The 23452-nt window shown below is 41.2% G+C and overlaps 1 protein-coding gene across 15 annotated transcripts in view; it reads left to right on the forward strand.

Moving 5' to 3' along the window:
- Window positions 1-23452, forward strand: part of EIF4G3 (eukaryotic translation initiation factor 4 gamma 3) — a 311452-nt gene that overhangs the window by 70543 nt on the left and 217457 nt on the right. For all 15 annotated transcript variants that reach the window (XM_049771938.1, XM_049771940.1, XM_049771941.1 and 12 more), the window contains one exon: window positions 12041-12172. The gene's annotated coding sequence lies outside the window, so the exon portion shown is untranslated. Of the gene's footprint in view, window positions 1-12040; window positions 12173-23452 lie in introns of those variants that run through there.

A 23452-nucleotide genomic window follows, 5' to 3' on the forward strand; every position in this document is an offset into this window, starting at 1 on the left:
TCCTGGCTTCATGCTCAGAAATCTCTCCTGGCAGGCTCGGGGGACCACATGGGATGCATGGGGTGCCGGGATTCGAACTGATGACCTTCTGCATGAAAGGCAAACGCCTTACCTCCATGCTATCTCTCTGGCCCCTTATATTATCACATTTTTATTGAGACAGTAATACTCAGTACTTTGCTATGGAGAATCTGGGGATCCATTGAAGAAGTAGAATTACCTTGTCCCCTTTAGGAAGCCTTGGTATTGACTTTTGACCTTTGAGTGGAGCAGCACAGCTGCTCTGTGTTTGTTTCTCTGGTTCTCTCATATATTCTTCTGGTTGCTTATCATTCCATTTGAATATCTAAGGGCATCTAAATATTTTTGATTCTGCTTTACCAATATTTTTTCTGCTTCTAAACTTTCCTATCTCACAGTGATATAATATTTAAAAAATTTTTTTTGTTTTGTTTTTTGGGCCACACTCGGCAGTATCCAGGCATTACTCCTGGTTCTCTGCTCAGAAATCACTCCTGACAGGCATGGGGGACCTTATGGGATGCCGGAATTCGAACCACTGTTGGTCCTGGGTTCAGCGCTTGCAAGGCAAACACCCTACTGCTATGCTATCACTCCAGCCCCATAATATTCTAAGTTTTAAAACCACCCCAGAGGGGCCGGAGCGATAGCATAGCAATAAGGTGTTTGCCTTGCACGTGGCCAGAGGATGGGTCCCAGTTTGAGTCCCGGCATCCCAAATGGTCCCCCAAGCCTGCCAGAACCAGGAATAACTCCTGAGTACCGCCAGGTATGACTAAAAAATCAAACCAAACAAACAAAAACCAAATCACCCCAGAGTTTTAATAACAGATCTCATTTAGATAAATACTTTATAGCTTGCTACATTATAGTTTACATCTTTAGCTAGAAGGAAAAGGTTGCTAAGGTATTCCATAAAGGGAGGGATTTTAGACTATTTTGATGTATTTCTTACCCCTAGAACAGTCTGTGACATAATTTTTTATTTTCAGTAAACATTTTATTTCTATTCACTAAAATCAATAGCAAGTTCTGTTTGCCTCTAAAACATAACCCAAATCTGTTGCTTCTTTTCAGCTTCATTGTTACTACTGTTCTAAGCTACTATCTTTAGTCTTGCATATTGTGTTACTACCCCAACCCTCTTCTTCTTCTTCTTTTTTTTTTTTTTTGTTGATGTATTGCAATGACTGCCAGTTGCACACACTTAGTTTTGGTGTTCCTTGGATATTCTCTTGATTGGCTTGCATAACTTTTAGCTTTAGATTGTTTCAAGGATTGTGTCAACAGATTTCAACAATCTGTTGAAAAATTGAGGATACCAGACAGTGAAGCTACCAGGATGTACTTTGGTGCTTGTGGGTGGCACTGGGGACAAAACTCATACATGTTGGCATGCAGGCACTTTTAGCCACTGAGTAATTCCATGATCATCTCCTTTAATTTTTTTTTTTTTTTTTTTTTTTTTTTTGTGGTTTTTGGGTCACACCCGGCAATGCTCAGGGGCCACTCCTGGCTCCATGCTCAGAAATTGCTCCTGGCAGGCACGGGGGACCATATGGGACGCCGGGATTCGAACCGATGACCTTCTGCATGAAAGGCAAACGCCTTATCTCCATGCTATCTCTCCGGCCCTTCATCTCCTTTAATTTTTAAATTAATACCTTTTTCCGTTTTTGTACTCTTCAGTTCTTTCTTTCTCACAGAACAGCCATAGTGATTAGAAAGCCATCAGAACCGATCGTGCTTCTGCCTGTTGCAAGAATTAATTCCATTTCCTTTTGGTAATAGATCTGGCTTTTCTTGCTGGCAGCTGGCCAGGGTTTGCTTTTCAGCTCTGAGAAGCTGCCCTCTTTGTCTTCATTATCCTCACATGGTGTAGAAGTCTCCTTAGTCTTCAAGGATATCCAGAGAGTATCTCTCTAATTATTCACTGTGTTAATTTTATTATTGTAGTTGATGTAACATTTTATAATAGTATTAGCTTTTGGGGAGAGATTGGAGTTTGGTCCACACTTGTCTGTGATCTGTCTGGGTTTACTCCTGTCTCTGAGTTCCGGGATCACTCCTGATGGTTCAGGAGACCATAGGGATGCTGGGGATTGAACCTGGGTCAGCTGCATGCAAGGCAAATTGCCAGTGTACTATCACTCTGGCCACAAATGATGTTAATGAACATTTATGCTTTTGATGTACTATCATTATTCTTTCATCATATCTCATCATCCCCAACCCACACTATTTAATGTAAGTCCAGGTCCAAGGGTGGTTTTTTTTGTTTTTGTTTTTACTTAATATCTTTATTTAAGCACATGATTACAAATATGTTTGTAGTTGGGTTTCAATCATAAAAAGAACAACCCTTCACCAGTGCAACATTCCCACCACCAATGCCCCTATCTTCGTCCTCCCCGACTCCTGCCTGTATTCAAGACAGGCATTATACTTCTCTCACTATTAAAGTTGTCATGATAGTTGTTTTTTTTTTTTTTTTTTTTTTTTTTGATTTTTGGGCCACACCCGGTAATGCTCAGGGGTTACTCCTGGCTATGTGCTCAGAAGTTGCTCCTGGCTTGGGGGACCATATGGGACACCGGGGGATCGAACCGCGGTCCGTCCAAGGCTAGCGCAGGCAAGGCAGGCACCTTACCTTTAGCGCCACCGCCCGGCCCCCGATAGTTGTTAATGTAGTTATTTTTCTAACTGCACTTACCATTCTTTGTGGTAAGCTTTATATCATGAGCCAGTCATTTCAGCCCTCATCTCTTTTGTCTCTGGGCATTATTACAGTGTCTTTTATTTTTTTTAAAACCCATCAATGAGTAAGATTATTCTGTATCTCTCTCCCTCTGATTTATTTCACTCAGCATAATAGTTTCCATGTCATCCATGTTTAGAAAAATTTATGACTTCATCTCTACTGATGGCTGCATAGTATTCTATTGTGTATATGTATCACAGTTTCTTTAGCCATTCATCTGTTGAGGGGCATCTTGGTTGTTTCCAGAGTTTGGCTATTGTAAATAGCACTGCAATGAATATAGATGTGAGGAAGGGATTTTTGTATTGTATTTTTGAGTTCCTAGGGCACATCCCTAGGAGTGGTATAGCTGGATCATATGGAAGCTCAATTTCCAGTTTTTTGTGAAATCTTCATATGGTTTTCCATAAGGCAGGACTGGATGGCATTTCACCAGCAGTGAATGAGAGTTCCTTTCTCCCCACATCCCTGTAGCACTGATATTTTTGGTTCTTTTTGATGTGGGCCAGTTGTGGTATGAGATGGTACCTCATTGTTGTTTTGCCTGTTTTTTTTGGGGGGGGTTACACCTGGCAGTGCTCAGGGGTTACTCCTGGCTCTATGCTCAGAAATCACTCCTGGCATGCTCAAGAGACCATATGGGATGCTGGGATTCAAACCACTGACCTTCTGCATGCAAGGCAAATGCCTTACCTCCATGTTATCTCTCCAGCCCCTCAATGTTGTTTTGATTTGCATCTCCCTGATGTGTGGAGCATTTTTTCATGTTGGCACCAGATATTGAAAAATCTGAATCTTTTTCTTTCTCTTGTTTCTATACTTCAGTTACTGAATATGGAAATGAACAATCCTAGGGTTGGAGAATTTAGTTACTCAGAGGGCTAAATGCATGCTTTGTACGCAGAGACTGGCATTGCATGGTTTGCTGAATGATATCATAGTGCACCCTGAGTACAGAGCCAGAATAATCCACTGAACACCACTGTGTGTGTGGTCACAAAACAGAAAAAAATAGAAATAAAATAAAATAAAAATTCCCAGAATTAAACCCAGTGATTATGGAGTCTGTTAGAACAGTTTGTAAGTACATATGCTTGTTGGATATTTAAGTCATATGAAATTACTGCTTTATGGTGGTGGGAGAGCATTACTACTGGTGTTGCAGGGCTGCTCAGGCTAAACAGCTGAGGCCATCAGAGATGCAACTGATGTTGGTATTGAGAGGGGGTGTCATCTGGCATGTATTGAATTTATGCTCTATCATTATTATTATTTGTTTTGTTTTTTTTTTTGGTTTTTGGGTCACACCCGGTGGTGTTCAGGGGTTACTCCTGGCTGTCTGCTCAGAAATAGCTCCTGGCAGGCACGGGGGACCATATGGGACACCGGGATTCGAACCAGCCACCTTTAGTCCTGGACCGGCTGCTTGCAAGACAAACGCCGCTGTGCTATCTCTTCGGGCCCTTATGCTCTATTTCTCCCATCCTTAAATTGCCTTATTTTATATGTATGTATTTATGTATGTATGTATGTATGTATGTATGTATGTATGTATGTATGTATGTATGTATGTATGTAGGGGAGCACACCAGGTGACGCTCAGGGATTACTCCTGGCTATGTGTTCAGAAATTGCTCCTGGCTTGGGGACCATATGGGATGCCGGGTTTGTCCTAGGCTAGCGCGGGCAAGGCAGATGCCTTACCACTTGTGCCACCACTCCGGCCCCAGTAATTGCCTTATTTTAAAAGGTTTTTACTAGACTATACGGAATTTCCATATGGTTCATCCTATATACTAGATTTTGGGGAACATATGATATGAAAAACTAGGGTGATGTGAAAAACTAATGAAGGGAGAAAACTTTATGACCCATTCAGCTGCCAGAGGAGCCAAGTTAGAAATGCTTTGGGATATTTCCAGTCTACCCCCAATTGAACTTGGTCTTTTCCACCTGGGAATTGTAGCTGGTGGAATGTTTTTAGATGATCTCACTAAATAAACTTAATTTTGGGGTAAAAGGAGAATGACTTTTCAAGCATAAGTCATGTACTTTTTTATATTTATATTATATTTATATTAATCATTTGTTGCTGAAAACATGACTATTAAAAAGATTTAATTAATAATTTAAAATTTTAATTACTCAGCACTCTTTAAGTATTGAATTTTTATTTTCTATGCTATATATTTTCAATAATATAAACATGTTTATATGTATATTACTTAAAAGTATATTGGGGGGGGCCGGAGAGATAGCATGGAGGTAAGTCATTTGCCTTTCATGCAGAAGGTCATCGGTTCGAATCCCGGCGTCCCATATGGTCCCCCGTGCTTGCCAGGAGCAATTTCTGAGCATGGAGCCAGGAGTAACCCCTGAGCACAGCCGGGTGAGACCCAAAAACCAAAAAAAAAAAAAAAAAAAAAAAAAAAAAAAAAAAAGTATATTGGGGGCAGGAATGCAGCTCAGTGGTAGATTTTTTTTTTTTTTGCCTTGCATCTGTGGAGCTATGGGTTCAAGCTCCACTGTAAAAATAAGACAGAGACAACAATATGTGTGTTCCTGTATGCCTATGTCTTTATTCTAATCAAATCTTTATAGTTGATGATTGATTAGGTACCATGAGAGCCAGATTCATATACTAATTGCCTATGTGCCAGTTACCTAAAATTTGCTTTATTTGACTTGACAGTGTTTTGGAAGTTAGAAAATTTTTATGTAAAAATTGTTGTTTGGGGGATCAGAGCACTAACATAGAGTTTAAGGCATTAAGGCATTGCCCTTTTACGTAGCTGACCCGAGTTTAATCCCAGCATCACATGTGATCCTTCGAACACTGTAAATTACACTGCCAAGAGTGACCCCTTCGAGAACAGAGCCAAGATTAAGTCCTGTGCTCTGCTGGGTCTGTCCCCAAAATTTAAAAATATGTTGCTTTATTTCTCTTGAAATTTGAAAGATACACATCTCTGGAATTTTTAGTGGCAGCACTTGGGACAGCAGCTTAACTGAGCATGTGCCATTCTATGTAGGGTGGGTAGAAGGAGAGGGAACTCTGCCTGTGCTTCAGAGTGTCTAATGCTGCCTATTCTTGGCCATCTTAATATGTTTCCTGCTTTGGGGTCATAAGAGAACGATCCTTCCTCTATTTTCTTAAGTTATTTGAAAATTGGGAGTTCATTGTTCTTAATTTACTATGAATCAGATTAGTACTGAATAAACTTTATTACCTATTGACTGGTCTGAGTTTGCATCAACTTTTTTTTTTTTTTTTTTTTTTTTTTTTGCTTTTGCGCCACCCCTGGGGCTCTGCACTCGGAAATCACTCCTGGCAGGCTCGGGGGACCATATAAAATGCCTGGAACTGATCCTGGGTCCACCGTTGGGTTTGGCCGCTTGCAAGGCAAACACCCTGTCACTGTTCTATCTCTCGCTCTGGCCCAGTTTGCCATCAGTGTTACGCTTTTCCTTAGCTTTTCAATAGACCCTTTAAGTTGATGAGCAATCACTAGACATCATGAATTTATTCTGCTCTACACCCACTCTCACAAATATTCTTTTCCCCTCTTGTTACAGTGTTGCTTGTTCAAACTCAGGCCTCCTGCATACAAAGCATGCACCCCAGTCCTTTGCACTCTTTTTTAGGCTCTGTTACTTAATGAGTACTATTGTCTAAAAAAATGTGATAATATGGGGCCGGAGAGATAGCATGGAGGTAGGGCGTTTGCCTTGCATGCAGAAGGATGGTGGTTTGAATCCCAGCATCCCATATGGTCCTGAGCCTGGCAGGAGCGATTTTTGAGCGTAGAGTCAGCAGTAACCCCTGAGCGCTGCTGGGTGTGACCCAAAAACCAAAAAAAAAAAAAAAAGAAATTGCTCCTGGCAGGCTGGAAGGACCATATGGGATGCTGGGAATCAACCTGGGTCCATCCCAGCTCAGCAGCTTACAAACACCCTACTGCTGTGCTATCACTCTGGCCCCCAAGGCTCTTTATTTTCTTTTTTTTTTTTTTTTTTTTTTTTGGTTTTTGGGCCACACCCATTTGACGCTCAGGGGTTACTCCTGGCTATGTGCTCAGAAATCGCCCCTGGCTTGGGGGGACCATATGGGACGCCGGGGGATCGAACCGCGGTCCTTCCTTGGCTAGCGCTTGCAAGGCAGACACCTTACCTCCAGCGCCACCTACCCGGCCCCGGCTCTTTATTTTGTAGCTCGTGTATGTGTATCTCTTGAAACTGAAGCAGCTCCAGAAATGGGAACTACTGTGACCAAGATAGTCACCAATTGCCATTTCTCTTCTTTTTTACTTTCCCATTCTCATTTTCCCATTGTTCGCACTGCCAAACTTGTCTGCAGCTTCTCAACCAGGCTCCAGTTATTGGGCCTTGTTGCTTACTGGTAGCTGGTCATAGATCTACATTGTCTTATTTTCTCCATATTGCACTGATCTTTTTGCTTTCCTAGGTAGTGTCAGGCATTTTTATGTTACTTACTTTAATTCTTAACTATTTATGCTGTGTGGTTAATGATATGTGTTGCGTGCCGTATGAAACCTTATGTAAATGAACCTTATGTAAGTGAGATTTTAAAATGACCAGCTATATATATATATATATATTGTGCCATACCCGGTGACAATCAGGGGTTACTCCTGGCTCTGTGCTCAGAAATCACTCCTGGCTCAGGGGACCATATGGGATACTGGGGATCGAACTCAGGTCCGTCCTACGTTAGCCATGTGCAAGGCAAATGCCCTACTACTGTGTTAATTGCTCTGGCCCCAGACCAGATAGTTTTGATGATCTGCCCTTCTGTTCTCCTCACTTCTTTTGTAACATAGGTATATATAATAAAAAAATTAGTGCTCTGGCCAGAGCGGTAGCACAGCGGGCAGAGCATTTACTTTACCCAGGTTCAATCCCTGGCATCTCATATTGTCCCCCTGAACATCACCAGGAATGACCCCTTAGCTCAGAGCCAATGTAACCCCTGGTAACTCCTGGTGTGTGACCCCTAGTAACTCCCAGGTGTGACCCCCCCTAAAAATCCCCCCAAAATTAGTGTTCAACAGATAATTTATTTTTGTTTTTGAGACATACTCAGAAACACTCGGGGCTTACCCTGATTCTGCGCTCAGAAATTGATCCTGGCAGGCTCCGGGGACCAAATGGAATGCTGGGAATCAAACCTGGTCTGTTCAGGGTCAGCTGCATGCAAGGCAAATATACAAGTTGTGCTGTCACCCTGACCACTCAACAAATAATTTTAAAGCAAAAACTATAATACCACCAGATTAAAAAAATTTATGATGGCTGATGATATAATAGTACAGGGGGTGAAGTGCTTTTATTGTATAGGGCTAACCTAAATTCAACCCCTGGCACCCCAGATTCCTAAGTGTAGAGCAAGAACTAAACCATGAGCATCACAGGTTGTGGCCCCAAAACAAAAACAACCCAAACAAAAACAATTTACTCTTTCCTCTATTCCTAAAGTAATTCTGGCTTTAAAATTTTCTCTGCTAAAAAACAAAACAAAATAAAAAAATTTTTTTCTCTGCTAATTTACAGTATTAGTTATACTAGACAGTATATGTTATTAGTCATCTAAATAATGGTTTTCTGATTTTTATTTGATTTCTTTTTTCAGCATTGACCTTATTTATTATTGAACAGTTGAATTATTTTAAGTTTTTGATTACTAAAGGCAGTAAAACTATGAATATATTTTGGCTTATATTTCATTGTTTTTCATGAATATGTTGCTGATAGTGAAATCACTGTAATGTGCTTATTTTCAAGATTGCCAAATTCTTTCCCAAAGTGTATTAATTTTCATTTCTTTCAAAATCAAGCTTACATTTTTGTATAACTCCTATAAAAAGTACAAAGAGGCTAGAGAATGACTCAGCAGGAAAGTATATTCTCCATATGTGGGTCCCTAGATTTAACTCCCAACACTCTCAAAGAAGTTTCTTGGGCATATTAAAGTACAGTACACATACCGCTTTTAAGAAATGGTTGTTCTTAAGATTAATATTATATGAAAGACACATTTTATTTTTACTTTCATAGATGTTTTGCTATAATTTGCTGTTTTATGTCTTTTGCTTCCTGTCTCACTGATTATTGTATGGTAGTAATATCTTTGAAATGATATGAAATATTTTCTTTTCTTTTTTTTGTTTTTTGGGTCACACTGGCAGCGTTCAGGGGGTTACTCCAGGCTCTATGCTCAGAAATCGCTCCTGGCAGGCTTGGGGACCATATGGGATGCCAGGATTCAAACCACCATCCTTGCATGCAAGGCAAACGCCCTACCTCCGTGCTATCTCTCCGGCCCCTGAAATATTTTCTTTATGTGAAAATTCCATATCACTACAAAGAACATTGATTGTGTTAGTATGATCTGAAATGGAATAATTTAGCCAAACAGAAGCAGCATTAAGTAGAGATGAAAAGATTCAGTGATCATTAATTTTGCATGGGAGAAGGGATGCACAACTGTTGGTGCTAGGGGCTTCTCCTGGCTCTGAGCTCAGGAATTGCTCCTGGTGTGCTTAGAATTAGAAGACCATTAGGTGTCTTGGTTTGAAGCAGGCCTTCTGCATGCAAAACATGTATTCGGCCTTTTGAGATCTCTTTTTAGCCTTAGTTTCAACATAATTTAAAATTATGCCATTTCATATTTTTATTTTTTATACTTTATTTTTTGTTTTTGTTTTGGGGGGCACATCTAAACATGAACAGTACTTCCAGCTTACTCCAGGCTCTGTGCTCAGTGATCACTCTTGATGGGGTTTGAAGGACCATCTGCAGTAACACAGGGATTCAAACTAGGTTCGGCCATGTGTGGGACAACACTTTACCTTTTGTACAGTACAGCCCTTTTATTTTTATAATTTTAAAAGTTATTAATAATTTTTTTGTTTTTGGGCCACACCCAGTGGTACTCAGGGGTTACTCCTGGCTCTGTGCTCAGAAATTGCTCCTAGTTTGAGGGACCATATGGGATGCCGGAGGATCGAACCGTAGTCTGTCCTAGGCTAGTGTGGGCAAGGCAGATGCCTTACCGCTTGTGCCACTGTTCCAACCTCTCTAGCCCCATTTTCTAATGTAGATGTTTAAATAGAAATTCAGTCTTTACTCTTTGAAAAAATAATTCCATGATGAGTTTTATAAATGCTTTAATATTTCATGATAAATCTCAAATTCTTAAATGTACATTTTATTTTACTCATAATTAGAAACATTTTAAGTCTTAAACTTTTGTCACATTTGGCGCCATTAGACTATAGATTGCTTTTTTTTTTTTTTTTTTTGAGTTTTGGTGTTTTGGGTCACACCCAGCAGCACTCAAGGTACTCCTGGCTCTGCACTCAGAAGTCGCTCCTGGCAGGCATAGGGGACATATGGCACAGGCACAGGCATATGGGATGCAGGATTCGAACCACCATCCCCTGGATTGTCTGCATGCAAGGCAAACTCCCTACCACTGTGTCCTCTTATCTCTGGCCCAGATTGCTGTCTATATTTTTTCCATCACTGGGCTCAGGTAGCTGAGCATGTGGGTATTTATGATTGTTTAGAAAGGCACAAAAATAGCTTCTGAGTGAGTGAATTCTAGGAAATTCTAATATCATTTGGTGAGCACTTTCCTTTTTCTCGGACAGCTACTAACTATGGTAGACTTTAGGAATCTAAGAAACCTTTCATGTAGAAGGACAGTGGCTCGAGTCCCGGCATCCCATATGGTCCCCTGAGCCTGCCAGGAGCGATTTCTGAGCATAGAGCCAGGAGTAACCTCTGAGCACTGCTGGGTGTAAACCCCCCCCCCCCCAAAAAAAAAAAAAAGAATCTAAAAAACTTAGATGGGGAAAGTATCTAGCTGAATGTTATCATTATTTTGGTTTATAAATGTAGGTTACAACTGACATTAATTCAAATAGTCTTTATTTAAAGTACATTTTAATATAATTAATATATAGTTATATAATAATTAAATATTATTAATTATTGTTTATTATAATTAATATGATTTTATATCAATTTCTATGTAATTTTTTCCTTTTTTGGGGGGGTTGGGTCACACCTGGAGCACTCAGGGGTTACTCCTGGCTCGATGCTCAGAAATTGCTCCTGATTTCTTACCTCCATGCTATCTCTCGGCATCAATTCCTATGTAATTTTATTCAATTAAAAAGTTTATTCTTGAGGCCCAAGTTCAGTCCTTGAAATTCCATACAGCTGTGAGCCCAATAGGAGCAACAATAGACCACAAAGCCAGACATAGTCTATGGGTCCACCAAGTACCAAAAACCAAAACAGAAACAAAAAACATACTAGAAGAGGTCTGTAGTGAAAGTTCATATCTACCTCCATTCCCCCTTTCCTCACTTTTTTTTTTTTTTTTAATTTGGTTTTTGGATCACACCCAGCAGCACTCAGGGGTTACTCCTGGCTCCATACTCAGAAATCACTCCTGGTAAGCTCTGGGGACCATATGGGATGCCGGGATTCGAACCACTGTCCTTCTGCATCTAAGGCAAATGCCTTACCTCCAGGCTATCTCTCTGGCCCCCCATTTCCTCACATTTAAGAAAATGTATTCTTCCATATTATGACACTCCTATCATCAATGTTACTTTGGGAAAGACTGTGAGATAAAGGAGCTAATTAAATTACTAGGATTGATTTGTTATGGACTCTGGAATGGACTCCCAAGTTACGAGTTTTCATGTCTGGCAAAGCCTGATTGGTCAGTTTATTGTCAATAAAACTTTGGAAAATATAATTTTATTTACATAAAAATGGCTTTATTTTTCTGTGGCATGAATTCTTAACTATTGAGCTATACTAGGAAAATTAAGCAAAGGAAATAAAAAACAGTAATGCTTTCTGACAGGATTTTTGTGTATCTCTTTATAGATTCTTAAAATATGACCTTGGTGCGACTACATAAGTTTGAGTCCCAGCACCCTATATGATCCTCCAAGCCGTACCATTTGTGATTCCTGATCAACTCTGGGTATGGCCCAAAATACTAAAAAGAAAAGAATATATTATCAAATTGACTAAAAAGTTCCATTTTTTCCAACTTTTTATATTAATTTTTTAAATAGCATTTGTGAGCCTGGCACTATATTTAGTATAAGTTGTGAAGTAAAACGCGTAGGTTTTAAAATTTAACCAGTTTCACTATGTTAAGAAGTATTGAATTAGTAATATAATACTTTTACTATATTGATTTCCTCACAGGTAACACAAGTAGCAAGACAGCCAGGAGGACCCCAGACCCCTTCCCCTTACTCAGCACATGAAGTAAACAAGGGGCATCCAAATCTTGCGGCAACGCCCCCGGGACATGCATCGTCCCCTGGACTCTCTCAAGTAAGAAAGTTTTTAAAACACTTTGGTGGGGCTGTTGTAGGGATGGGGGTTGCTTCTTGGGCCACACCTGGTGGTGCCTGGTAGCTTCTTTTAGCTCTGGCCCTTAATCGCTGTGTTATTTCTCCAATCCAGGTAAGCTTTATTTAAAAATTTAAATTATAGTTTAGTATCAAGTGTTAAAAATTTTGATATTGGGGGCCAGTGTGGTGGCGCTTGAGGTAAGGTGTCTGCCTTGCCAGCGCCAGCCTAGGATAGACCGCGGTTCAATCACACGGCGCCCCATTTGGTCCCCCAAGCCAAGAGCGACTTCTGAGCACATAACTAGGAGTAACCCCTGAGCGTCAAAGGGTGTGGGCCCCCCCCCCCCCAAAAGAAAAAGATATTGAAAAAGTTACTGTAACCCATCACCACCAAACCTTCCACCACTGCCTGTGACCCTCCACCTTTGTTCAGTGTCATTTCTAGTCTGATTGCCATACCTTTTCTCCCTACTGCTTGGTAATTTATTTATTTACTTACTTATTTTTGGGCCTCACCCAGCGATGCTCAGGGGACCAGATGGATGCTAGGGATTGAACTTAGTTTGGCTTTGTGCAAGTAAGCATCCCACCCACTGTACCCTCACTCCGGCCCCCTGTTTGGTAATCATTTTTATATTCTAAGGTTGAAGAATGTTTTAGTACTTCCTATTCCTTTGGTTTTTCTCTTTATGTTTCAAAGATTAATGCAATCATCATATTTATCCTTCTTCCACTAACTTTGCTTAACATGATGCATTCTTATTCCACCCATGTTATAGCAAATTGCATAATGTCATTGTTTCTAACAGCTGTATAATATTTCATTGTACCCCATATATATCACAACTTTTTTTCATTTGCTTGTTTGTTTTTGGTTTTTGGGTCACACGCGGCAGCGCTCAGGGGTTACTCCTGGCTCTACACTCAGAAATCACTCCTGGCAGACTTGGGGGACTATATGGGATACCAGGATTTGAACCACCGTCCTTCTGCATGCAAGGCAAACACCCTACCTCCATGCTATCTCTCCAGCCCCTATATCACAACTTTTTAAAAATAATATAGTTAAGCATCATGATTACAAACATGTTTGTAGTTGGGGTGCAGTCATAAAAAAGAACACCCTGTCCTTTACCAGTGCAACTTTCCCACCACCAATGCCCCTATATCCGTCCTCCCCCAACCCCTGCCTGTCTTCAAGACAGGCATTCTATTTCTCTCACTCACTACCATTGTCAGGATCATTGTCAGTGTAGTTATTTCTCTTAATTGAACTCACCACTCCTTCCAGCCCTCATCTCTATTGTCTCTGGGATTATTACAATACTGTCTTTTATTTTTCTTAAATTCCACAGATGAGTGAGAATATTCTGTGTCTGTCTCTCTCCCTCTGACTTACTTCACTCAGCATAATAGTTTCCATGGCCATTCATGTATAGGAAAATTTCATGACTTCATTTTTTTTCTTTTTTTTTTTTTGTGGTTTTTGGGTCACACCCAGGAGTGCTCAGGGGTTACTCCTAGCTCCATGCTCAGAAATTGCTCCTGGCAGGCACGGGGGATCATATGGGACGCCGGGATTCGAACCGATGACCTTCTGCATGAAAGGCAAACGCCCCACCTCCATGCTATCTCTCTGGCCCCTCCTAACTTCATTTTTAATGATGGCTGCATAGTATTCTATTGTATATATGAACTACAGTTACTTTAGCCATACATCTGGGTTGTTTTCAGATTTTGGCTATTGTGAGTAGTGCTGCAATGAATATAGTTGTGCAGAAGGCATTTTTGTATCGAGCTTTTGTGTTTCTAGGATATATCCCTAGGAGTGTATAACAAAACTTTTTTCTTTTGATTTTTTTTTTTTTACTTTGGGTACCATGGTTTACAAATTGTTATTAGTAAGATTTTATACATGAATTATTTCAGCACCTTATCCTCTACACAGGTGTCTGCTTCCCTCTACCATTGATTCAGAATCTCTCACTAACATTCCCCGTTCTTATAGTAAGCTTTATTCTAAAGATAAGTTCTCAGTTCCTGTTTCCTTTGGGAAGTTTTTATATTCTTATTCTATTTCTTTATATCCTGCACACGAGAGGTATCATTCTCTTATCTTTCCCTCTCTTTATAACTGACTTCACTCATCATGATATTCTTTACCCTTGTCCATATGGCAACAAATTTCATGATTTCATTTATTTTAATGCTGAGTAGTAGTCTAGTATGTATTTGTATCACAGTTTCTTTAGTTATTTACCTCATCTCAGACACTTGGATTGCTTTCAGCAATACCACTTCTGGGAATTTACCCCAACAATTAAAAAACTCAATTTGTAAAAGGCATCTGGGGTTGGAATGATAATATAATAGGGTATAAGGTGTTTACTTTATTGCATGCAAATAACCCGGGTTCAATCCCCACTGTCCCAAACCCTGATAGGAGTGATCTCTGAATGCAAAGCCAGGAGTTAGTAAACCCTGAGCACACTGGGTGTGTCTCAAAAGAAAAAAGAAAAGAAAAAGAAAAAGATACTTGCATTTCTATATTTATTGCAGCACTATAAACAAAAGCCAAATTTGGAAGCAACTCAAATGTCCGATATCAGATAAATGGATAAAGAAACTGGGATAAATGGATAAAGTACAGGGACTGGAGCAGCCGTGCAAGCGGTAGGGCTTTTGCCTTGCACTGGCTAACCTAGGACAGGTATGATTCCCCAAGCCAGGAGTGATTTCTGAGTGCACAGCAGGAATAACCCCTGAGCAGCACCAGCTGTGTAGCCCAAAAAGCAAAAAAAAAAAAAAAAAAAGAAGGAAATGGTACAATTACACAACACAGTACTACTCGGCTTTAAAAAAATGAAGTCAGTTGTTAGAATTTGTTATACTTAAGAATTTGTTGCACTCTTAAAGAATAGTGTCAATTGTATTTATTTCCAATTAATAGATAAAATACAAATTGAAACACTGAAGAAGGTAAAGTGTCAGTGTACATTCTCTTCATTTTAGATCCATTTCTAAAATAGTGTTCAGCAAGCATCAACTTACTATCACACACTCATTTGGACTTCATGTAGAAATGGTATATTATTGTAGAATCCTGGTTGTACTATGAAGGGAGTCAGATCAATTACCCTAATATTTGATATTGTTTTTATATAAAAACTATGTCTTTAAGCAATTAAAGGTAATTTTCAATAATTTTAAACCTTGATTTTCACATTTAGACTTTTGTAAAGCTTGAATAAGAGAGATAAATTGAGCCCGGAGAGATAACATGGAGGTAGGGCATTTTCCTTGCATGCAGAAGGACAGTAGTTCGAATTCCGGCATTCCATATGGTCCTCTGAGCCTGCCAGGAGCGATTTCTGAGTGTAGAGCTAGGAGTAACCCCTGAGTGCTGCTGGGTGTGACCCAAAAAAACAAAAGATTAAAAAAAAAGAGCTAAATTACTTTTAAAATGTTAAAAAATGGGCCTGAGCGATACCACAGTGGTAGAGCATTTTTTGCCTTGCACACAGCTAGCACACAATGGACCACTGTTCGATTCCTGCCAGGGGCAATTTCTGAGTGCAGAGCCAGTAGTAACCCCTGAGCACCATTGGTGTGGGCCAAAAACAAAAGTTAAAAGTTGTTGAATCTAGGGGCTGGAGAGATAGCACAGCAGTAGGGTGTTTGCCTTGCAAGTGGCTGACCCAGGACCAATGGTGGTTCAAATCCCAGCATCCAGGGGCCGGCGAGGTGGCGCTAGAGGTAAGGTATCTGCCTTGCAAGCGCTAGCCAAGGAAGGACCGCGGTTCGATCTCCTGGTGTCCCATATGGTTCCCCCAAGCCAAGGGCAATTTCTGAGCGCGTAGCCAGGAGTAACCCCTGAGCATCAAATGAGTGTGGCCCCCAAAAAAACAAAACAAAAAAAATCCCAGCATCCCATATGGTCCCCTGTGCCTTCCAGGAGCAATTTCTGAGCACAGAGCCAGGAATAACCACTGAGCGCTGCTGGGTGTGCCCCCCCCCCCAAAAAAAAAAAAAAAAAAACAAACCGTTGTTGAGTCTAGGTTAGGAGTGATAGTTGATAGATTGAGTATTTAGAGAAAGGGAATATACAGTTTACCAATTCATGATTAAAAATAGCTGTATTAAGGAACATATACATTCTTTTGTCATGAACTTTTCTTTTTTCTTTTTCTTTTTTTTTTTTTGGTTTTTTGGGCCACACCCGGTAACGCTCAGGGGTTACTCCTGGCTATGTGCTCAGAAGTTGCTCCTGGCTTGGGGGACCATATGGGTCACCGGGGGATCGAACCGCGGTCCGTCCTAGGCTAGCGCAGGCAAGGCAGGCACCTTACCTTTAGCGCCACTGCCCGGCCCCTGTCATGAACTTTTCACTGTTCATATTCAACATACAGTTTTTAGTTTTCAATTTTAATATTAAACTGTTAAAATAATCTCTTAATTGCTTGAAAATATGATTCCTGTGTTGGTTTTCAATGCACTGGCCCAAATCATAGAAACTGTTTAGATAGAAAGTATCAGGAGAGAAAACTTATTACTTGAATAGGGATAGTTTACTGTAAAGGATTATAGCCATGGATTCAAGGAGTGAGGGATAGAACTGTAAGAGTAAGAACTTAAAAGATCAATGTAATCTATTGGGATGGGATCTGCTGAGTGATTTCTATGCCTGCCTTGCAGGTATGAAGTGCAGAGCCCAGAAACTCCACTGTCTGGTACTTAGTCCCACAGTGTCCATCCCCTTCTTCAGTACACCCTGGCAGAGAGTGACCCCTGACTTAGCCAGAATGTGAGTGAGCACTTCCACTACAGCCTTCTTTTTTTTGGGCCACACCTGGTGGTGCTCAGGGATTACTCCTGGCTGTCTGCTCAGAAATACCTCCTGGCAGGCATGGGGGACCATATGAGACACCGGGATTCGAACCAACCACCTTTGGTCCTGGATTGGCTGCTTGCAAGGCAAACGCTGCTGTGCTATCTCTCCAGGCCCCACGACAGCCTTCTTGAGCAGCAGTGTCTGGGCACTTGTCATCCAACTGTAGCACTAACAAAGGGAAGAGAAAATTATGGAAAAAAAATCATCCTAAAAAAGCAAAAGTCATGAAGTTAGCAAAAATTATGAGTAGCTGCTTCTCCTACTACTGCTCTAGAATTTCTTTCTGAAGAGCTGATGGCAGAATAACACTCTTCTCTGGTATAAAAGTCACTGTATTATCATACTAGTAGAATAGATTAAAAAAATCTTTCCTTAATACAGCTATTTTTAATCATGAATTGGTAAACTGTATATTCCCTTTCTCTAAATACTCAATCTATCAACTATCACTCCTAACCTAGACTCAACAACGGTTTGTTTTTTTTTTTTTTTTTTTTTTGGGGGGGGGGCACACCCAGCAGCGCTCAGTGGTTATTCCTGGCTCTGTGCTCAGAAATTGCTCCTGGAAGGCACAGGGGACCATATGGGATGCTGGGATTTTTTTTTGTTTTGTTTTTTTGGGGGCCGGGCGGTGGCGCTGGAGGTAAGGTGCGTGCCTTGCCTGCGCTAGCCTAGGATGGACCGCGGTTCGATCCCCCGGCGTCCCATATGGTCCCCCAAGAAGCCAGGAGCAACTTCTGAGCGCATAGCCAGGAGTAACCCCTGAGCGTCACAGGGTGTGGCCCAAAAAAAAAAAAAAAAAAAAACAAAAAAAAAAAAAAAAAAAAAAAAAATCTTTCCTCTGGGGAATTCTGGAAATTAACCTCGTGGTGTGTGAAGGGGAAATCTGGATTTTTCTAGCATCAGTCTTTAATGGATACTTAGAGCATCTGCTAGCTACAGACACAGCAGGTAACTGGATCAGCTAGCTAGATCATAAGACCTGTGTGTTAGAGCAGCTTGTGTTCAACCTTCCCGTGCTGCAGAGCCTTCTCTTGTTTTTCTTTCTTCTTCAAGATTGGAAACCTTCCAAGATATTTGAGGTAGAAGGGACCATGTTTTCACTCACATACAATTTTATGTTGCTCGTGCTTCCCAAAATGTCCTGACAAACCCTGTGCCTTCATTTGTTTTCATAGTAGTTTTTATTATGTAAGAGACTGTCCCCCCTACATCCTGACCCTACCTTGGATTGAAATGGTTAGATAGTGCAGGTAGTTGCTGGTGGAATGTTAGAGAAGTTGCTGTGGTGGCAAGTGCGTGGAACTTTGTAGGAATTCATCCTTTAGAACTTGCTAGCTTTCTGCCCAGTGAATGCTATTCACAGGGAGATTTCTTAGCAGAGGTTCTCTGCTGCAGATGTGTGTAAGAGAGGAAAGGGAGTTACTGTTGATCAGTAGGGTCTGCTTAAAGCCTCACAGTGCAGTAGAAATCTGGCATGGCAGAAGCTGGGCACTGGAGATGCCAGAATCAAAGTCCCTGTGCAGCGGGAGCCTGTTGTGCAAGCCTTCAGGAAGGGAAGGATAATTCTTCCCTCTGCAGTATCCTTAAGGTGTCCTCTACTGACGAAGCTTAATGTGCTTACTGAAAGGAAAACTATTCTAAAAACCCACATCCATTTTCATTGTAGAGGCAAAGAAAGTGATGTCTTAGCTGAAAGCAAAGCAGTCGATAACCATCCCATAAGGGAACAAGCTTGGAATCTGTTTCAGATTCTTTTTTTTTTTGTTTTGTTTTGTTTTGTTTTGGGTTCACAGTTAACTCCTGGCTCTGTTTGGGGGACCATATGGGGTGCCAGGGATTGAACCCATCTCAGATGCATGCATAGCAAACGCCCTGTCTGCTTGTACTATCTCTCTGGCCTCTTGTAGATTTGTAATGTTTCAAGTTGCAATTTGATTTGAAGAAGTCATCACAGTACATTGTTTTTCTGAAATACACAGCTGCTTGTATTTAAGAATCCTTGATCTTGGGGCTGGAGCGATAGCGTTGCGGTATGGTGTTTGTCTTGCACTTGGCTGACCCGGGATGGACCTCAGTTCGATCCCCTGGCATCCCATATGGTCCCCCAAGCCAGGATCGATTTCTGAGCGCATAGCCTGGAGTAGCTCCTGAGCATGACCAGCTGTGGTCCAAAAACAAAACAAAGAAAGAAAGAATGCTTGATCTTGTAGTGAGCTTAGTTATTGAGCTCAAGTACTTTTCTGCAATTCTCTTTGTCACATGTCTTTAGAAGTCAGATTACATTAATACTGGGGAGAAGGATCACCAGTTATTATCCTGCTTTATCTTTGTGGTCCCTTTTTTGTTTACTAATGGATGAACTCAGTAATTCATGTTAGGTTTTCCACTCTCCTCTGCTTCCTTCTTTCAGACAGAGGCAAACAGATTAATTTGTATCTTAACAATGTCTTAACATCTGGTGAAAGGAAGTTTTTCCTAAATTGGTATACCTGCAAAAATGGCAAGTTTTATGTGAAATATATATTCTTTGAACAGTTTACAGAGTTGTGTATCATAATAGAAAATAGAACCTGGGGCCGGGTGGTGGCGCTGGAGGTAAGGTGCCTGCCTTACCTGCGCTAGCCTAGGAGACGGACCGCGGTTCGATCCCCCGGCGTCCCATATGGTCCCCCAAGCCAGGAGCGAGTTCTGAGCGCATGGCCAGGAGTAACCCCTGAGCGTTACCGGGTGTGGCCCAAAAACCAAAAAAAAAAAAAAAGAAAATAGAACCTTATAGGAAATGGCCAGAGAGATAGCTCAAAGGGCTGGGAAACATGCTTTATATTCAGCAGATCTATCCAGGTAGACCTACCCATTCCCTGCATTTCATGGTCCCTGATCCCTGCTGGGTATGGCCCCAAAATATCAAAACATAAAAAGTAGAGGAAAAAACCCAGGGAGGTAGCTCAGCTGGCTGAGTATACGCTTTGCATACCATTGTTCTATTTCCAGCTCTGCTGCGTGTGGTTCCAAAACAAAAAAGGATAAAAGGGGCAGAGTACAGTGGGTAGTCACATGCCTTGCATGCAGTCAGCCTGGGTTTGACCCCTTGCACTGCCAGGAGTGATCCCTGAGCACTCCCAAAAACAAAACCACATGCATAACATTATCAGTCTTGAAGTCAAGCAGTCAAACTGGAGTTTTGGTCTGTCTAGATAGGTAATTTCTGTTTATCTGATAGGTAATTTTCCTGGTACTTGGTTTGTTTCTTCAAATATTATGTAGAAGAAATTTTTTTTTAATTTATTGTTTTATTTAGGGGCCAGAGAGATAGCATGAAGATAAGGCATTTGCCTTGCATGCAGAAGGTCCGGGTTCAAATCCCGGCATCCCATATGGTTCTCAGAGTCTGCCAGGAGCGATTTCTGAGCATAGAGCCAGGAGTAACCTCTGATCGCTGCTGGGTGTGACCCAAAAACCAAAAAAAAAAAAAAAATTAATTGTTTTATTTAAACATTGAGATTATAAAATTGTTCATGGTTGACTTTCAACCATAGAATGTATATCACCCATCACCAGTGTACCCTTCCTGCCACCAATGTTGCCCTTTGTCTCCCAATTGCCTCTGAGGGAGATAATCTCTCTCTCTCTCTCTCTCTCTCTCTCTCTCTCTCTCTCTCTCTCTCTCTCCCCTCTCTCTCTCTCTCCCTCCCTCTCTCCCTCCCTCCCCCCTCTCCCCCCTTCTCCCCCCCTCTTCCCCCCCTCTTTCCCCCCCCTCATATCTCCCCCCTTTTGACATTGTGGTTTATATTGTTTTTAATGGGAGGGTGCTATGCATGTCACTTTATCCCCTTTCAGCATCAAATTCTTGTCCAGAATGATCAGTTCCAACTATTTTAGTCAAAGTGGATCCTTCTCTACTATAACTGCACTCACAACTCTTTGTGGCAAGCTTCCTCCCATGGTCTGGACCTCCTGGCCCCTTCGCTTTATTATCTCTGGATATTATTACCATACTGTTTTTTGTTTTTCTTATATCCCCTAAGTGAGTGAGATTATTCTATTGTCTATCCCTTTCCCTCTGACACATTTTATTCAGCATAATAATCTCCATATCTACCCATGTATAAGTAAATTTCATGACTTCATTTTCCCTAATTGCTGAATAGTGTTTCATTGTGTAGATGTACCACATTTTCTTTAGCCATTCATCTGTTCTTGGGTATTTGGGTTATTTCCAGATTCTGAATATTGTAAATTGTACTGTAATGAATATAGGAGTGTAGAGGGCATTTTTGTATTGTTTTTGGTTACTGGGGTATATCCCTAGACATGTTATTGCTGTATCATATGGTAGTTCAATTTTTAGGCTTTTTTTTTTTTTTGGTTGGTGTTTTATGTTTTAGGGCCATGCCTGGGTGGCGCTCAGGGGTTACTCCTGGTTCTGTGCTCAGTCATTGTTCCTGGAAGGCTCAAGGGACCATATGGGATGTCAGGCATCGAACCTGGGCCCATCCTGGATTGGCCGCATGCAAGGCATATGACCTACCACTGTGCTATCACTCCAGCTCCCAATTTTTAGTTTTGTTTTTTGGTTTTTGGGCCACACTTGGCGGTGCTCGGGGCTACTTCTGGCTCTGAGCTCAGAAGTTGCTCCTGACAGGCTAGGGGGGACCATATGGGATGCCGGGATTCGAATTGGAGTCAGTCCTGTGTTGGCTGTGTGCAAGACAAATGCCATACCACTGTGCTATCACTCTGGCCCAAATTTCTAGTCTTTTGAGGAACATCCATATATTTTTTTTTTTCAGAAAGGCTGTACTAGTCTGCATTTCTACCAGCAGTGAATGAGAGTTCCTTTCTTCCCGCAACCATGCCAGTACTGGTTGTTCTTGTTCTTTGTGACGTGTGCCAATTTCTGTGGTGTGAGATGATATCTCATTGTGGTTTTGATTTGAATCTCCCTGATGATTAGGTATGTGGAATATTTTTTCATGTGTCTTTTGGTCATCTGCATTTCTTCTTTGAGGAAATGTCTGTTCATTTCTTCTCGCCCCCTTTTTTGGATTTTGGGTCACACCTTGCGGTTTTACTTCCGCTCTGCGCTCAGAAATTGCCTGTGATAGGCTCAGGGGACCATATAGGATGCTGGGAATCGAACCTGGGTCTGTCCTGAATCGGATGTATGCAAGGCAAATGCCCTACTACTTCGCTATCTCTCCGGGTTTCTCCCCATTTTTGATGGGATTATTTTTTTTTCTTGCAATTTCTTCAGTGCCTTGTATATCTTATATTAATCCCTTATATGATGGGTGTTGGGTGAATAGTTTGTCCCATTCCATGGTTAACTTTTTTTTTTATCCTAGTCAGTGTTTTCTTTGAAATGCAAAAGCTTCTCAATTTAATGTAGTTCTATTTGTTTATCTTTGCTTCCACTTGTTTGGACAGTGGTGTTTTTCTCTTTGAGGATGCCTTTTGTTTCAATGTCATGAGTTCTGCCTACAATTTCCTTTATGTGCCTTATGGTTTCAGGTTTGATATCAAGGTCTTTAATGCAGTTTGTTTTGACTGTTGTGTCTGGCATTAAGGAGAGGGCTGAGTTCACATTTTACATGTAGTTGACAAGTTTCCCAGCATCATGTATTAGAGGCTTTCCTTGCTTACATAGGAGAATTTAGAATCCTGCTCCCCCCCCCCTTTTTTTTTTTTTGGGCCACACCCTTTTGACGCTCAGGGGTTACTCCTGGCTATGTGCTCAGAAATCGCCCCTGGCTTGGGGGGACCATATGGGACGCTTGGGGATCGAACTGTGGTCCGTCCTACGCTAGCGCTTGCAAGGCAGACACCTTACCTCTAGCGCCACCTTCCCGGCCCCTCCTGCTCCCCTTTAAGAGATTGCTACTGAAATGTCTTCTCTTGAACAGGAATATAAATACAGTAGAATTTATTTTTTCTTTTTTTTGCCACACCTGGTGACACGCGGGTTACTCCTGGCTATGCACTCCTGGGTTGGGGGACTGACTATATGGGGTGCCAGGGGATCAGACCGCAGTTCGTCCTAGGCTAGCGCACGCAAGGCAGACGACTTACAGCTTGCGCCACCGCTCTGGCCCTGAATTTATTATTTTCTTGCATATGAGACTTGCTTTGTATATATGTATGTACTTGATGCACTTTTGCATATATATACAAACTAACTCTCCTAATTAGATTAGTGTGAAATTTATATTCTACTCAATTAGTTTGAAATATCTTCTAGGTCTTCATTTCTCCCTGATAATGAAGACAAAAATAGAGGTCAGTCTTTATAATTTTGTACCTGCAGCAATTCACAGTTATATTCAAATCTAATGAAGATAAAATTAAAGACACGTCTCTAGTTACATG

This window comes from Suncus etruscus, chromosome 4, assembly GCF_024139225.1.
Source record: "Suncus etruscus isolate mSunEtr1 chromosome 4, mSunEtr1.pri.cur, whole genome shotgun sequence".
Lineage (NCBI taxonomy): Eukaryota > Metazoa > Chordata > Mammalia > Eulipotyphla > Soricidae > Suncus > Suncus etruscus.